Genomic DNA, 13,493 nt, shown 5'->3' on the forward strand with positions numbered 1-13,493 from the left:
CCGGCCGCGGCCACGTAAGCGACTCAAGCGGAAAAACTACGGAAGCCGAAGGCAGACAGAATTAGCCGCGGCGTTGGTGCCACGTAGCTCTTAGTGTCGTTTTATTTAATCATTTTCCCTTTGTTCTCAGCCGGTGTGATAGTCCAGGAACTATTGAGCAAAATTGGAAGTTTGGCTCTGATAGTCTAGGCGTCAACCTCCGGGTACCTCAGAGAAGCCACTCTCCTCAATTAATTTTGGTCATTCATTCGTTCATTCATTCATTCATATGTCCTACAGAAACCTATTATATTAGGTTGCTGCATAAGTAATTGCGGTTTAAAAGGTTAAAAATAATTGCAAAAACCGCAATTACTTTTGCACCAACCTAATACAAAATATTTACTGGGTGGAGCTTTGTTCTTGACACTAGAATATATCCTGTTGGGGTCTTTTCTCACTAGACAGGCTCCCAATAAAGCTTTGTTGAATAAATACGTAGCTGAAAATGAGCTCCAGTCTCCACTATCTTTCCTTACCTCCATTCCTCAAGATTCTTACTGGATTGAAAGCAAAGGAATCTAAAGGTCATGAAAAACGACAGAAACGGGGCCTGTAGGAGAAAAGACGTAAAGTTTACAAACCGTTTTCAGTCCAGAATGTTTGGAAGCCCTTCTGATTAAAATGAGGGGGGGAAATGTGAAACCTTTGGGAAAATATTTTGCATATCAAGCTTATCTAAAACTTTCATTGTGCCCCTCAAACTGCACCCTTCAAATTCACTTTTCTATTTGTACATAATATTAGTTCCTTATTTAATGTGTACTTTTAGTTTACAAATTATTGTTCAGAATCCTGAAGGCTGTCATCTGATTGCAAGGCCTCCTAGGACAGGAATTAATTTTCAAATATGTTTAATAAATGTCTATCAAGGTGCCCCCTCTCATTTATTGAACAAGAACTTATTTTACTCTTTTATGAATCATCATGTTTACTGAGTCATTCCTGTAAGATATTATTGGGCACAACTAATAACACCACCAGTGTAAGATATGATCCCTGTTCTCATGCAACTTTCCAAAACAAGCTTGGGAAGCTTCTACCTTGGGGCCTTTGCACTTACTATTTCCTCTTCCTGGACCACTTTTATTTGGTCAAAGGTCAACAGAGCTGGGTCCCTCACTTCCTTCAGGGTGTTTGCTCAAAGTTATCTCTTTAGTGAGGCCTCCTTGACCACCTTATTTAACATTGCAAAACTCTCCATGCTCCCTATTCTCCTCCCCTTTTGAATTGGGATGGAGGAAAATGTATTTGAAATTAGAGGTAAAGGAAATCAGAAGCAAGGGTATTGACATGTCTTCTATATGGATATTGGAAGCATGAGAAGTAATAATGGAAATAATTAGGAAGAAAATAAACCATGTGCTGAAATGATCAATGAACTGACAAGAAACCATCAGCATGACAGACAACCTCAACAAGGAAGGGTAGTAGAGAGTGGAGTCTGAAGACAAGTGTTTTCAAAGTTGCCAGAGGTTCTAAGGAAGGAGGAAGGTGTGGAGGAGACAATAACACTCAAGAAAGAAACTTATCTCACCCAGGATTGTCACATTTCACAAATAAAAATATAGAAGGCCCAGTTTAATTTGAAATTCACAAAACTTTTTAGTATTACTAAATATTACTGCAAATATCCATGGGTACACTCATACAAATAAAACCACATTTATTGTTTATCTGAAATTAAAATCTAACTGGGGGTCCTGTATTTTATCTGGCAATCCTACTCCAGATCCCTTAAATGCAAGCAATGTCTGCAGAGGAATTTGGATCCTCAGGGGAGAGCCAGAACATGAAAGAAGTCTTCAGACAAGAAGTTATGAATATAAAGCAGTGGCTGGCAAACTACAGCTCCAATCACAATGGCTCAGTTTTCTCAGCTCTAAAATGGAGCTGATGAAACCTGCTTTACATAGCTCGTCAAAGGACTAAGTGAAGTAACGTAAAAATCATTCACGAAGCAGTCACTCTTAGTGGTTATATTTTATTGAAAAGAGACATATTCACAGTGATACAGGATAAGGGGGCGTGAGTACTGTACAGGGATAGTAAGAACACACCAAGGTTAAGTCTGTACTGAGCTTATCTGGACAAAAGTGATAAAGCTGTCATCTTGTACCTGGAACCAAGGGCTAGGCAGAACCAACAAAACCCTCCAACTGCCCTCAAGATAAAAGATTGTGTCACTGGACTTTTCTGCTCGTAGTGCATTGAAAGTTTATCCCAATGCACTTCTCTGGGGAAAACTTGTAATGCTTCCTGCCAGAATCAGAAGTAAGTTCCTGCTATAGGCTGAATCTAATTTTGGTTCTTTAAAGTCAAGAAATGAGGCAGCTATATCATGATGTAAGAGGCTTAGAGACTAGTCAAGGGAGCATATGTAATTTTACTTCCTCTGAAAAATGATCACTTTGGCTTCACCCCATGCTTGTGTTTTCTTTTTCATTTGTCTGAGCAGATTTGAACTTTCCTTTTCAGAGAGTAAACCCAGCACATTTTGCTGGCATCCTCCTTGCTTCTATTTAAAAGCGAGGAGCATTCTGTCCCTTTGTGCTTATAATTTACTCTCTGATTGGCAGTGATAGTATCTAGTTATAATTCCATTCTTTTATTTGAGGCAGGACCAATGGGGAGATCCCTCTCTGCACTTTAGAAATAACATTAAATAATAAGCTGGAAAAAAAAACTGAACGGAGATTTCTCACAGGAGCTTTATATGTCACATTTCTTTTGTAGCAATAATATGAAATTTATCTTTCTGAAATAAGTAAACATAGATCATAGTCAAATCACTTGAGAACAACAGCTTAAAACTCCCTAAGAGGGAGAAAATGTAAAATTCATGGTAAGTTGTGGCAGAAATAATGCTGTGTTCATCAATTCTCCTTCCTGTTTCTCCTGGGTACCAGGCTGCTTCTTCCAGCTCCCTCTATAGTTAGTGGAATCATGCAGAAAGTAATGCCCAATAATGGGCACCATTTCCACTCCTGTTCCATTAAAACTCCTGGGTGCTCCTCTGTACTTGCTTCGCTCATTGGCCAGGTTAATGTAGAGAATCCAGCGGAGGGCACCGAGGTCCTAGGGGACAGTTGAAGCACTACGTAGAAGTAAGAGGACTACGTGGAATTTAAGTCCACATGGAAGTAATCTGGGTTCCTACATCTTCACCCCAGTTGCTCCCCACCTACCCTCTCAAAAGCAAATAAGGTAATTTATTTGGGGGATGATCATACAGCTCAGCAGAGATGGACTGAGAATAGTAAAATGGGGACAAGCAAGTCAAAACAAGGATGTGTCATCAAGGTCACCTCATTGAGCAGCTGGGGCTTGGTCCCTCTGTGGAGTGTATAGATTTCTTTGAATTGTCTACCAAAGAGGGCTGGGGAGAAACATTCAACCACCAGCTCCCAAACTCTACTGGCGAAGGGCTTCCCCTGAGGATGGTAATCCTCAACACACACCACACACACACACACACACACACAGTTCTCTACTGGGCCTGAATGCTGAGCAGGATCCTACTGATGCTCATGCAACCAAAGCCCAACAATTCTACCATTTTTCTTATCCAGTATCCTTTTCTTTATCCATATATTCATCCATTCTCTTAGAAAACGGGTAGCAATGGGCTTGTACTTTTCATATTAAATTTACACACAGTATTAAAATATCCCAGGATAATAAAGATAACTTTTATCCATATAATTATAACAGAAATAACAGCTATGGTTTATCAGAGAAGTTGATACATAGCACAGAAGTATCTTTCACATAAAAAACAAAATGACACCTCATTAAAATGCCAGAAAATCTCGAGCTGAATGGGGACGCAGGCAGTTCTTTGGCTAGTGACCTTTTGCCCCTTTGAGTAGGCATGTCCATTGCTTCAAAAAGGAAATTTAGGAATTCAACCCCATGGTGCCATTATATGTCCAGGGCTGCTTCGGACCATATTTTGTCACCAGTCAAAAATAGGTGCTTACTGAATGGCCTCTATTACCAGAGTAAATTTTGTTCTAATTTTATTTTGTTTTTAAAACAAAAATTCTTTCCCTTCTAAATGTGTATTTTGTTCTTCTTATGGTAAATCTATTGGTTACACTGCATTGAAAAAGGGGGGCTTCCGGGGAGCCCCTGCCCGCCCGCTGCTGCCCAAAGCCCTCGGCGCTACTCCGGCCTCATAGTCTCTGGCTCCACTCCTATGTGGCAAAAACGTCCAGCCCTACAGAGACCGAGTGGTGCATGGAGTCTCTGACTGCTGTTTTCCAGAATCATGCCGGAAAGGATGGTAACACATGTGATCTCTCCAAGACCGAGTCCCTGCGCTTCCTGAGTACAGAACTGGCTGCCTTCACAAAGAACCTGAAGGGCCCCGGTGTCCTTGACCGCAGGACGAGGAAATTGGACATCAACTGTGATGGGCAGCTGGATTTCCAAGAATGCCTTAACCTTACTGGCGGCATGGCGGTAGCTTGCCATGGCTCCTTTACCTGTTCCCAGAAGTGTAACTGAGGAGCCCCTGGAGCTGGCCTCCACACCTCCCCTTTCCTTCCAGCCCCGGGATCACCAAGGTCTCCTCACAGACCACGCCCAGCAGGCCGCTCCTGCTGGGAGCAATAGAACATTATCATTTTGTAAACACACACACACACACACACAAACACACACACGGTCTCTGAAATAATGTATTACAAAAAATGACGGCAAAGCACAGCTATGGCGCACTACAACGTAGGGTTTTATATGTTGCAGTGCGCACTTTTGCTCATGACCTGAGTATCCTAGATAGACGTCTGCATCTGTTGTGTGTAAACTGGCACTGCTGGTACCCCAGCTCTGAGGAGTGTCTCAGGATGGCAGGCGTGGGTACTGAACAATGGGAATGTGGGCCCCACAAATCGGAGAGCGTCACCAAGGGTCTTCCTCCACTGCTCTGAGCCATCGGACCACACACGGCACCCATCCTAACGGGATTCAGAGCCGGCCTGCATGACAGGGACTGTAGGGTAGGAGCAGCTGCCAGGTGGTTCTTTTATATCTCATCTGACAAGTATTGTTATGTACGTTTTTACACATGGACATATCTGTGCACCCACAACGCAGATCAAGATATACAACATTTCCACCATCTTAGAATTAGAAGGCTCTCTCATACCCCGTCCCATTCAATACGTCCCTGGAGTAGCTACAGTTCTAAATGATAGCATTGCATATTATTTTCTCTATTCTTAATCTTTGTATACATGAAATCATATAACATTCTCTTTTGTGTCTCACATATTTTGCTCATCAGATATCTGTGAAATTCATCCATTTGTTGTACATTGCAGTGGGTTGTTCCTTTTTATTGTTCTGTAGTATTTCATTGTATCAGTATCAGGGCGGGCAGGCTTCATGAGAATGTCACCAACGCCATGCCATATAGCCTCCTACTTGGTTTAGTGTTCTGCTAGTGCCATCGCAAAATTCTTCATAATTTCTTAACAAGGCATCTGCATTTTCATTTTGCACTGGACCCTGTGAAGTATGATGCCAGTCATGATCCATAGATTTCAATTTGTTTATGCGATTGACATGTGGGTGCTTCCATGTTTACTAGTAAGAATTCTATTGCTGAACATTCTTGTGTATATTTTTGAGATATGTACTAATTTCTGTTGGCTATATTAATCTAAAAATGAAATTCCTGGGTGATAAGGATAGCCATGTGTTCAGTTGCAGTAGATACTGACAAGAGTTTTCTGAAATATTTGTACCAATTTACATACCCACCAGCAAAGAATTAAAGTTACACATTTAATAGTCTCCCCAACCAGCCTCTTTTCTTTTTTTATTGTGGTAAAATGTATATAACATGAAATTTACCACTTGAGCCATTGTGAAGTGCACAGCTCAGTAGCATGAAGTACATTCATGCAACCATCACCACCGTCCATCTCCAGAACTTTTTCATCATCCAAACTGGAATTCTACATCTATTTAAAAGGTTGCTCTCCAAGCTGGTAACCCCCAAGCCCTAACAACCACCATGCTACTTTCTGTTTCCTATGAATTTGACTATTCTAGGTACCTTATTTAAGTGGAATAGTATATTTATTTGTCTTTTTTGTGTTTGGTTTATTTCACTTCTCATATGTCTCCAAGGTTCATCCATGTTGTAACACGTATCAGAATTCCATTTCTTTTTAAGGCTGAATAATGTTGCATTGTACGTATATACCATAATTCGTTTATCCATTTATTCATCAATAGACATTTTGCTTGTTTCCACCTTTTGGCTTTTGTGAATAATGATGCTGGGAACTTGATGTACAAATATCTGTTCAAGCCCCTACTTTCAATTCTTTAAGGTATATACCCAGAAGTAGAATGGTTGTATCACCTGGTGTTTCTATGTTTAATTTTTTTGAGTAACCACCACATTAATTTCCACGGTAGCTGCACCATTTTGCATTCCCCCCATTTCTCCACATCTTCACCAACCAGCAAGCCCTTTTAATTTTAGCCATTTTGGTGGGTCTGTACAGGAATCTCATTAAGGCTTTTATTAACCTAATGATTAATGATATTGAGCATTTTTTCTCATGCGTAATGGTGATCAGAATATACTTTCGGAAAGGGGCCTATTCAAGTCCTTTTGCCAATTTTTTATTTGATTGTCTCTTTCTCATTGGTTTGTTTCTTTTAAAACATATGTATTGTAAATATCTCTTTCCTATGTGTAGTTTGGCTTTGATCTCTCTTAAAAGTTTTTTCTTGATGAACAGAAGCCTTTCTTTTCAATGTAGTCTGGTGGATACTGTTTTAAAATATCTGCCTGCTGCACAGTCATGAAGATGTCCTCCTGTGAGATATATATATATATATACAAAGCTTTGTTGTTTCATTCTCACATTTAGATTTTAAATCCAATTGAATTGACTTTTTTTTTTTTTTTTGTATGGTGTATGACCTAAGGGTCAAGAGACTTTTTTCCATGTGGATATCCAGTTATGCCAGCACTAGGTATTGAAAAGACGTTTCTCTGCAGGGTTGTCATAAACCAGGTGAGTGTATGTGTGTGTGTTATATTATATATACATATGTATCTATTCTAAACTCCCTATTCTGCCATTGGTCTGTCTATCCAGGCACAGATAACACACTGTTTCGATTACTATGGCTTTATAACAGATCTTGGTTCTGATAGTTTGATTCCTTTTTTTAAAAAATTTGTTTTATTGGGGAATATTGGGGAACAGTGTGTTTTTCCAGGCCCCATGAGCTCCATGTCAAGTCATTGTTTTCAACCTAGTTGTGGGCGGCGGGCTCAGCTCAGTTTTAAGTCAAGCTGTTATTTTTTTCAATCTAGCTGTAGAGGGCGCAGCTCACTGGCCCATGTGGGAATCGAACCAGCGACCTTGGTGTTATGCGCACTGCTCTCTAACCACTAGGCCAACCGGCCGCCCCAGTTTGATTCTTTTTGTTCCTCTTACTCAGTGTTGCCTTTGCCAGTTTTTGCCCTCTGTATTTGCATACAAATGTTAGAATCAGTTTATCAATTTCACAAAAATCTTGGCTAAGATTCTGACTGGGATTGTTAGTTACAGGCATTTAAGTCCATATTTGAACATTTGGATTTTATCTTGCTGATTTTGGAAATCATAAAATATAAATTATTCCACTTGAGCACATTACAAACCTGTCTCTCACTTCACTCAAGTCTTTATATGTGCAGCTGAAATTTCAAAAGCGAAAAAGCACTTTTTTCTGCATAATTTAACTGTGATATATATTTAACACATCTTCAATTGCCCTTGCTACAATCTTGAAAGGTAACGTATTAAAATTGAAAATAGTCACTGATAGATGTTAAAAAGGAGAATTTATTTTACATGAAATGGCATCAAAAACCAATTACAACTTTAAAAACACAAAATGTGATTAAATGTTCGACATAAAAAAAAAAAACAGGCCTTTATTCCGTTGAGGCTCTGTGGCTCTTGTCACTGATATTACTTTATCTGGAGGTTGTAGAAGTGATTAATCTGTGGCCTCTGGGAGAGGGAACTTGAAAACAGGAGCCACTACAATGGGGCAGAGCAAGAGGAGACTCCAGGGAACTGGTACCGGCAAGACCCCAGCAACAGTGACAGAACAAGCCTGGAAAAGGACTAACTCAGGCAGCAGTAGGAGGACGAATGTCCCCAGAAGATGAAATTTAGTACCTGAGGTGCTCTCACATACCAGATGAGATTGACACATGTGCAAGAGAGATTGGGGATAACTTAGCAATAAGTACCCCAAAAAGGAAGCCAGAGAGAAAACAAGACAATTACTAACATCGAGGAACATAAAAATTACGTGAAAGGAATATATAGGACTTAAGAAATGTTACAACGTTATAACATGTGGCTTCACTGCAAATTATATTTACATTATTAAAATATGGAAAATACCATGTGTTTACCGAACCAGAAATTCTGATATAAATGCATGGGGATGATTAGGGAAGGGGAAGCAGGTCTGGCGTGAGAGCGGAGTGGCATAAGAGAGAGAAGACCTGACTTTCCATAGTAGGAAATCAATAGCTACATTTTCAAAGTCAAGAAAAAGCAGGGTTAGTATGTTATTAAGAAACATGGAGTTAATACCAACACAAAAACACACACACACACACACACACACACACACACACACACACAAAGACTTGAAAGTGTTTTCTCTGGGAAGCAGAAATGAAATGGTGGGACCCTGGATGCTATTTTTCATAACAAGTCTTATGGAATCTTATGGCATTTTTCACTATGTACTTTGATAAAAATAAAAATTAAGTAAACAATAAAATGATTAATACAAAGTGAACCCAAAGAATATAATACTGGCCTCTACCGCCGAAGTTATTTATTTCAGTAATAGTTTTACGGGGGATTTCTAGGGAGAACACTTCCCCACCATCAGGTATGCCAGGAAAGGTTTCTTTGAGGGAGTAATACTTTGAACGAAGTCAGAGCAATGGAATCTGTCAGAAAGGGACAAGGAGAGTGTATTTTAGGATAAAGGACCAAAACATGCAGAGGCCCTGAGTGGGGAAGTTTGTGGGCTCCTACTGACTGACTTGTTGGGCCTGAGGGGAGTAAACACAGAGGAGAAAGGACTGGAAATGAGATGAATCTGGACAGGCCAATGGAGAGACTGCACTGGGTAGTCCTCCAGGTTGCAGTAAGGATATTTTGGTCTATATCCTGAGTTTCCCCTACTTACCTCACAGGTAACACAACAGGATTAATCTGGTTCTTCCTAGCTCCCACATCGGCAATTCTAAAACCCTGACCAGTTTTCCCAAGGATTTTGCTTGGTAATGGATGGAAAGCTCTCTGCCGGGAGTGAGGGCACAGCTTCACTGTGGCCTCCGGCTGCTTTGTCCCTGGCTTCTTGTTAGACTTCGGGCAAGTCACCTTCTCCAGGCCTAAGTGGCCTCATCTACAAAATGAAAGTCTGCAGTGGATGACCTCGAGGTGGCCCCCAGGCCCTAACATTTTATCACTTTGCACTACTCTTTGTGCTTTGGCCAACAAGGAAGAATACCCAGTTCTTCAAAGCGTTCGTTCACACTTTTGTGTGAAACTCCTCCTTTTGCCTTTGTCTTCAGCAGTGTTTCAACTTCCCAATTTTGGGGATGTTTCTACAAACTGAAATAGTGATACCAACAAATGTTGATTTTGGCAATGGGATGTCAAGGCGATAGCCAAATTGGTGACAAACTACTATTTCTTTATATCAGTTCATTGCATCACTGTTTTCAAAAATATAGCCTGATTTTTCTCTTATAAATTAATAATTATTGTACACGTTTTTTAAGTAACTAGGCAGTAAGTTTAGCAAATTATTACACTTTTCCTGAAGTCAGAGCAACTCATTAACCCATCAATTATTTGATATTGTTTTCTGGTTTCCATACAAATCTGAAAATTAAGTTCGTGAACTTGTTGCAATGACTTTGCTAACCGTTTTTGATATCAGAGGGATTATTCATTATGAATTTGTACCAACTGGACAAACAGTTAACCAAGTTTACTATGTAGAAGTGCTGAAAAGACTGCATGGAAAAGTTAGACGACCTGAACTTTTCACCAACAATTCATGGCTCTTGCATCAAGACAATGAACCAGCTCACATGGCACTGTCTGTGAGGGAGTTTTCAGCCAGTAAACAAATAACTGTATTGGAACACTCTCTCTATTTACCTGATCTGGCCCCCAGTGACTTCTTTCTTTATCTGAAGATAAAGGAAATATTGAAAGGAAGACATTTTGATGACATTCAGGACATCAAGGGTAATACAACGACAGCTCTGATGGCCATTCCAGAAAAAGAGTTCCAAAATCGCTTTGAAGGGAGGACTAGGCACTGGCATCAGTGCATAGCTTCCCAAGGGGAATACTTTGAAGGTGACCATAGTGATATTCAGCAATGAGGAATGTAGCACCTTTTCTAAGATGAGTTCGCAAACTTTGTCAGACCTCGTATACCTTCTGCAGCTGGTTTTAACCAATTTTATAAAAATAGTTTTTATCACCAATCTGTATTCTGAAATGCCACAAATTTCAGAATTATGGAAAAACATGGCTTGATATTGATGTATCTTCGTACATTCAGTCAGTCAGTTGGGCAAGAGAAAACCTTTCATTCACCTACCAATTACTGAATACATGATGTCTGGCGATATGCTAGCTAGCTAAAATGAAAACAGTTCAGTGTAACTTTCATTAACCCATAATAAAAGAACCTTTGCTGATATCTTTATTAATATTTTAGGGATATAAATTTGTTCTCGAGACAGTCAAACCAAACTAACAGTAGGATTAAAGCAAAGGATACAGAAATGGAGTCATTTGTCAGAATCACAGCAAGGTGAAGAAGATACACAGGGACCTGCCCTTTCAATTTACTGTCTCACCACTGTGCCCCTCTGGGGCCCTGAATAATTAACACCTCCCTGTCATTGAGAACAAATCCAGAACAGAGTAACCACCTCCAAGGTTACATTTGCTTTATCGTTTTCTACAAAACTAGAGTGGAAATTGTTCTCCATTTTTCAGGTTACAATGTAACCGACGTTTAATGTAGAAAATGCAGAAGATATATGATAGATAGAAAGTAGATAGATATGCATATTTCTACCTGTACCTATAGTATTTTAACCTAAAGACTCTCTAATGGAGTCAAGTGAGCTTGACTGCCATATTTGTTCATGTGTGTGGTACAGTAAGCTGATTCTAGTACTGATTCTATTGGTACAGTAACAAATCACTAAATCTGTAATGAATCATTTTCAACAATCTTTTTGTCCAGGTGTGTAGACACTATACCAAAACAACTTTTATCTGCTTAAATGGTTGACAGTAGGTGTTACTTATTCATTCTTGGTTTAATTTGAATAACTATATTGCTGTCTATTAATTTGAAAGAAAAATCTATTTCCAGATGGCCTAAATTTTTATATTCTTTCAGACTTGCACGTTGTTCACTGTGAGCTGTTGTGTGCTCTCTGTACCAAATTCCCTGCAAAGGGTCACTGCCTGGTGTTTCTAGGCCATTTGTTGCTTTAATTACCTCTCATTCACAGGAAATGTTTTCATAATTCTTCTTGAACGTTTTATCGTTGTTACTGTTTTTAACAATTTCCTAGTAAGTATGCAATAGCATCAAAACCCTCCCAATTACCAGTCTCCTCTAAAAGCTAACAGTACACATTGAATTAGGAGATATCTAAATAGCACCTTTCCTCTGAAAACTCTAAAGACTTAGTCGTAAATAAATGGCAATAATGGGTAAGAGAAGACAATATGTAATCTGAGAAAAGAGTAAAATACAGATAGAATTTCCAAGTCAGCTGCAGAAAACTTCAGAATTTGATTATGATGTTCTTAATACAGAAGGGTATCCCTGAAAGCTGTCAATAAATAAATCAGTTTGTGCATATATATGAAAGGCATATAAGATGAGTAAGTCCTGGGCTCTATTCTCAGACACCTAGGAAGTTGAGTGTAGAGAGAAAACAGAATCAGATTAATAGGGGAACCTGGGGAATTCCCACACTGAGTGTGAGAGGACCCAAGAAAATAATATAGCAGCAATACTACCACAACAAATAAAAACAATCATATGAGTCATAGTAAAATAATAATCACCACTTTTGTTGAGCACCCACTCCATGCCAGTCTTTTTGTCAGGCGCTAATGTATATGCATACTTAATCTTCATAACAAACCTGCAAAGTAGATTATTTTTATCCTCACTTTGCAGATAAGAAAAATGAACTTCAGAGAAGTTAATGAACATGCCCAGAGCCACACAGCTTGCACATGGTGGAAAGACTGAGAAGACACTAGGTTTGATGAACTTTGAAGGAATAGTTTCAGAGATGTGATGGAGCAGAAACCAAGTACAGTACTTTCCCCATGTCCACAGTTTCACTTCCTGCTGTTTCCATTGCCTGTGGCCAACCGTGTTCTGGAATTATTAAACGGAAAATTCCAGAAATAAACAATTCATAAGTTTTAAATTTCATGCCATTCTGAGTGGTGTGATGAAATCGTGTACCATCCGCTCCGTCCCTCTCAGGACACGAATCATCCCTTTGTCCAGTGTGTTCCCGCTGTGTACACTCCCTGTCCATTCGTATCCCTCTGCGTGATCAGATCAGCTGTCAAGAGCATTGCACCGCTTAACCCTTATTTTACTTAATAATGGTCCCAAAGTGCAAGACCAGTGATGCCAAAGTCATGGCTCAGTGATCCAGGCTGACCCGAAGCAGATGACCCCCCTTCTGACAATGTCAGGTCAGTAATAGCTAACACTACGTCACAATGCCTGCGTCATTCACCTCAGTTCATCTCATCACGTAGGCAATGTATCATGTCACATCATCACAAGAAGAAGGATGAGTACAGTACAGTGAGATATTTTGAGACCACATTCACATAACTTTTACTATGGTAAATTGTTATTGTTCTATTTTATTGCTAGTTATTTTTATTAATCTCTTACTGTGCCTAATTTATAAATTAAACCTTATCATAAATTTGTATGTATAGGGAAAACCAGAACATATAGGGTTCATTACTATTGTGATTTTAGGCATCCACTGGGGGTCTTGGAAGGTATCCCCCGTGGATAAGGGGGAACTATGTCACAACCTGTCATTGTGTGACAATGTGTCATTGTGTGTCAATGTGTCATTGGATGAGCAGGCTCTGGAATTTGGTGGCACCCCTTCCCCATATGTTAATTGGCAACACTATGTGTGTTTCCATAGGCAAAGGGGGCGTTCCAAGGAATAGACTTGAACTCTTTCTACCCAAGGGGTGCAGAGGAATGATGTATGGGGTAGACTGCAGGGAGGGGCAGCAAGAGCTCAAAGAGATAACCCACCTCAAGCAAAGGCAGAGCCCAGCATTACAAGCCGGAGC

This window comes from Rhinolophus ferrumequinum, chromosome 4 (genome assembly GCF_004115265.2).
Source record: "Rhinolophus ferrumequinum isolate MPI-CBG mRhiFer1 chromosome 4, mRhiFer1_v1.p, whole genome shotgun sequence".
Lineage (NCBI taxonomy): Eukaryota > Metazoa > Chordata > Mammalia > Chiroptera > Rhinolophidae > Rhinolophus > Rhinolophus ferrumequinum.